General features: G+C 38.4%; 1 pseudogene; it reads right to left on the minus strand.

Moving 5' to 3' along the window:
* Positions 1-2327: 2327 nt before the first annotated feature.
* LOC103727424 lies at positions 2328-4555 on the minus strand (annotated as a pseudogene).
* Between the last annotated feature and the right edge of the window lie 871 nt (positions 4556-5426).

Consider the following 5426-nt stretch of genomic DNA (forward strand, 5'->3'; position numbering starts at 1 on the left):
TTACTGAGAACTGGTGATGATGCAGGAAAATCCTTGACAGCATCCAAGCTGTTTCTGGTTCAGCATGCAAGAAACTTGGTGACTGGCACTTTATTCTTGGGGCAAATAAGAAACGGAAAAGGCTGAAAAATCACCAGTTCCTGGACACCCCAGGGAAGTGAGATCAAGGGCAAAGCAATTAGAGATGGGCACACACAGAGTCACAGTTTCTCAAGAGCAGAAATCTCTACAGTCTCCAGGAGAAAGACCTGAACTGCATGCCCAGAAGCCAAATGTAGACAAGCCTGAGGGTTGAATGACTTCAAGGAAGAGTAGTCACTAAATCAAGTCACACTCAAAGAGTGAGTCACAGATTTACTTTTGTGAGTTTTACCTTCAAGAAACTTACTAGGTTCTCGCAGAGAATATTCCAGAAGGGTCTCTGTATGCTTCTGGCAAGTGAAGAGGTTTCAGCCAAAGCATTCTGTTCTTCCTAAAAAGGCCTGCCTTTAGGAGAAGCTGTTTTGATAGAGCCTAACCTACTGGGGTTTTTTCAGGGCAAGGGAAATATCAGTTCCAACCTACATTAGCCATGCCATTCCACCTGAGCAAGGAAAAAAACCCCTGAAGTCCTTTATGAAATACAAACCCAATGGTAATGATCCCCTAAGAAGCTGAGGCCTAGCCATGGGACTCTAGAGTTCTTCCTCTTTCCTTACAAACTATCAACACATGATTAAGGCCTACTTACTTGAGTTTCTTTTGCCTCTAACAGCATATCGTACTTGCAACAATAACTTATAAAATATGCTAAAAGTAAAAGCAAAATGAATTTTGAAGAGAGCGAGAATCAAAACTTAGATGTGACAAGCATACTGGGATTATCGGAATGGGCATTTAAGATAACTGTGGTTAATACACTAAGAGCTCTGATGGAAGAGCTCAGCAATGTGAAACAACATATGGTTGTTGTAAGTAAGGAAATGGAAATTGCTAAGAATTAAGAAATAAACGCTAGAAATAAAAACTGTTACAACAAAAACGAAGAACGCTTTTGGTGGGCTCATCAGTAGTCTGGAGAGAGCCGAGGAAAGAATGTCCGAGCTTGAGGAATGGTCACCGGAAACTTCCAGAACATAAGAATTCTGAAAAAACTAGGGCAGCATATCCAAGAACTGTAGGACCGTGGCAAGAAGGGTAATGTGTGCATAATGGGAATAAGAGAAGGAGAAAAAGAAAGAATCAAGGAAAGAGTTGACGCAGTCATGACTGAGAATGTCAGACACCAAATTGCAGAGGCAGGAGCTCAGGTGACACCAAGCACAAGCCCTGCAAGTAAATGAATAACAAAAGAGAAAAAGAAACTAATATACATAGGCATCTCATATTCAAACAAAGAAAACAGAAGATGAATTTCTTGAAAGAAGGAAGAGGACAAAACGGCCTGGATGCTGACAAAGATTTTCCTGCTTTGTAGATAGAGTGACAGGTACCTGACATGGGTGCAGGGAAGTGAACTCAGGTTCTCTGCAAGAACAGTACTTACTCTTAACTTCTGAGCCATCTTGCCAGCCCTATTGCTTCTTTAATCGTGTATAAATCAAATGATCTGGGTAGACTGTGATGAATTGTACTTACATATGTACGTTTAGTTACAGATGGTAAACCTGTATTTTCTATTTATGTAGTTATACATGGTAAAGAATTACATCTCACTTCCCCTCAACAACCAGGTGAGCAATAAGAGAGTAGAGCATTTGAAATATTAAAGTGCTTCACAACAATTGTGATAATGTTATATTCTTGCAACATAATTCCTCTAAAGTAGTCTAATCAGTTTGGATCACTATTCCAAATTATCAGAGACTAGTTTGTTACAAACAACAGAAATCTATTTTTTACAGTTTTTTGTTTATTTTTTTCTTTGACAAGCAGCAGTATCATGGTTGTCATTTTAATGTAGATACAATTATTGTTTTATCTGTCATATTACAATATTTAAGTTTTTATTTTGTGTCCTTTAAGATACATTAAAAAAACGAAACAAAACATATCAACTGCAAACGTGAAGGGGAGAGAAAGCATGGCACCCAACCAAATTCCCACATTTCAGCCATACTTCACTCATTCTTTTAGGAAAGTTTTAAGAATGTCATAATGACATGAGCTTGAAATAGCTCTAGGCATTTTATTTGACCCTTATGATGTGGCACTGGTGATGCTGTAAACAGCAGATAAACAGGGGCTGCCAAATGACCAAAGTATGGAGGCACAGGCCTGCTTTTTCCCATAGGAGCATGCTAAACGGTGATGGCAATGACCTTCTCACACCTGTACTGGAGAGGGTGTCACGCCATGTAACTGTATTCATCTGCGGATGCCTGGCTGTGTTCAATGTACTGCTTGTCTATCAGAACTTCTGTGTACTTCTTAATCATGATGATGCTGGGATTGAACCTGGTTTTTGACTGACTAATCACCTTTTGAATGAGAGCATTGTGCCAAAGCACTTTCCGTGCTTTCATGATGTGGACTATAGCAGCTTGGAGATACATTTTCCAGTTCTCATCTATAGCACTTCTAGTCTGTTCCATTTCTTGTGGTGTATCTTTTTGCATTGATGCAGTTATTTTAAATTTTGTTCTCTTACTGCTGAAGCTCATATTTAATGAAAATGAAGATTCTGCATCAATATCTTCCTTTTCTGAATCATGGTAATCATGGTTAATCATTTTCACATCAAGTAATGATTTGATTGTTTTGGTCAGTTCCTTTTCATTCATCTGAGTGCTATCTTGAAGTTCTTTATAGTTAACAATTTCACTGTTGTTAAAGGCAAGAAGAACTGCCATTTGATAGGTTGTATCCATGGCTACATACGGTTTTCCCAAATAGTTCATTTTAACTTCACCTGTACAGAGATAGTGTAACCATGTAAGTTTCCTTCCACTGAAATACTGGCTATAAAATAATTCAAACATCTTTACACTTTTTTCTAACTCCTGGAGAATTGCAAATGTAGATGAAGGAGCCTGAGTGAGAGGCCATGCACCAGACGGTAGCACATATATTTGGAAACTAATCCCCAAATCTATTAGTGTCTTGGTTTCTGATAAAATTGTTGAACTTATTTTGAGATCCGCGCTGACACTCATGTCCGTATACATCCAATGCACCTTGCTAGTGAACTCAAAACCACAAGCTTGATTTAATTTGTTGATCATGGCTTCTTCAGAATCCACAGACATAGATAACCCATGAATTAAACGTTTTTGCCAGCATTCTTGCATAGAACATCTTTATCATCGATATATTTAAAGACAGTAATGAAGCTGATGAGTTTGTTCTCTACTTCATTCTCCATCATCCCCTTTGCTGATTTCTTCAGCAAGTTGTCACAGTACTTAGCAAGCAGTTTGGGTGCTTTGCAAACAGACTTGGGCTCTCTGTAATGTACAACTGATGTAAGGGCCTTATTTAAAGCACTCATAAAATGTTGATCACCATTCAGAACAGTGCTGATAAGCTGAACAAATTTACCTTGTACTTCCAAAACTGATTCCACAAATAGTTTTGGCATATTTTCCTGAGTAAGGTTACTGGTTGCTCTAAGGCCCTCGTTATGGATGTGATTTTGCAACTCCTGAATCATATGAGGTAAACCAGTGGACACAGCACGGAGTAAGACATATATGTTTGCCATGTCTTCTTCTCTTCTGAATGATATTACGGCATTCTGCGTGTAAGAACTGTAAGTGGTCAGCTACCACTCATTGCTGACATTCATGAATCACTCTAGTATATGAACTTGGATTTAAGTATTTTCAACACCAAATTTCTTCATCTTTTAACCTACCTAGAACCCTTTCCATATACTGTGAGAAATTTGATTCTTATAATAAACTTGAAGCTTCTTGCTTGTAATATTCTCTGTTTCAGTCAGGAAGGGAGACTCAAAGATTTCCTGATAAAACTTTGAAGGAAATTTTTTCTTATACTATTCGACATGAACAAAGGAGTTAATAACCCCATGGATTACTTTCTGGTTTGGGCCTTCTCCAGCACGATCATTCTTGATTTCTTGGAGCAGCATTCAGATTGGGATGTTTTGAAGGGGTTCAACCATTAATTTTCTACACATATCTAATGCTAGCTCCCCTATTTCCATAAGTGGCTTGTTCATATCTACACCACCATAGCCATACTGTAGGTCGGCTTCTGTCAAGTTATTCTTTTTAATAAACTGGGTACTGAAATACCTATATAAGCAGTCCAAGTAGTCTGCACCCTTGCTATACTCTTCCCAATACCTATGATACATAACAAGTACTTGTTCTTCAGACTCCAGAACTCTCTTGTGCAAATGCCGAACGTGATTTTCCAAAAAGATCTTTCTTTCTGTATAAAGTCTTTCTCCAAGTGGTTCAGGATATGCCACACATAAAGCATAGGTATCTGAAAACTGGTCGTTCCATGTTGCTCTCTTGACAAATTCTAACATAACAACAGCATTGATAGTAGTCAGTAGTTTATTCCATGTCACATCAAAATCCACTACTCTTGGTTTCAAAGACATTGTGCAAGTTTAGTGTTGAAACCTTTCAGTTTCTCAGGGCCAAGGTGAAGGTGTGCAGTCCTTCCTAAGGTCAGAGTCCAGAGGGAGCAGTTTACCACACAGCAGGAGAGAAGTAACTGTGTAGCTATTTTTCACAGTTCTTGACATAAAAAGTACAGCAGTGTTAACTCCAGGGAAGGCTCTTTCCTGGGTTGCAGCTGATCAGCTTCCTGTATCCTCATCTGGCCTTTTCTGATAAAGGCACTGATAAAATTCATGAGGGTTCTGCCCTCAGTACCTAATTACCTCCTAAAGTCACTGCTTCTAAATACCATCACGTTGAGATTAGGATTTCAAAATAAAACTTGCGGCAGGGGTGGGGGTGGGCAAACCAAATATTTAGGCCACAAAAAAAAAGAGAAGATAAAATAAAGACTACTTCAGACAAGTAAGAGTTGAAGCGTTTTTTTGTTTTTTGCCAGAACACTTGCCTTGTAAGAAATGTTTTAAAAGGAAGGCTTCAAAGAAAAGGATGCTGTAAGTCAGAAACTTGGATTTATATAAGGTGAGGAGGAACATCAGAGAAAGAATAAGTGAAAGAAAAAAGCATCCAGATCAAAAGTGTACAAAGACAAATAAAAATAAGTGCAAGGGTAGAAGTTCTTTAAATTTTTAATTTTTTTAAATTTGGGAAATTTGTACATGAGTATTTTTTTGCATTATTTTCATCCCTTCCAGTTCCCCACCAACTCCTCTCCTGTCCACCCACTCCCTTTCAATTTCTATTTCTTGATCTGCTCTTTGATTATTATTGTTACACACACACACACACACACACACACACACACACACATATTTTCTGACTCCTTTTAGTGACGCTCCCCCTGTCTAC

This window comes from Nannospalax galili, unplaced genomic scaffold (genome assembly GCF_000622305.1).
Source record: "Nannospalax galili isolate Female #2095 unplaced genomic scaffold, S.galili_v1.0 scaffold128, whole genome shotgun sequence".
NCBI classification, from domain to species: Eukaryota; Metazoa; Chordata; class Mammalia; order Rodentia; family Spalacidae; genus Nannospalax; species Nannospalax galili.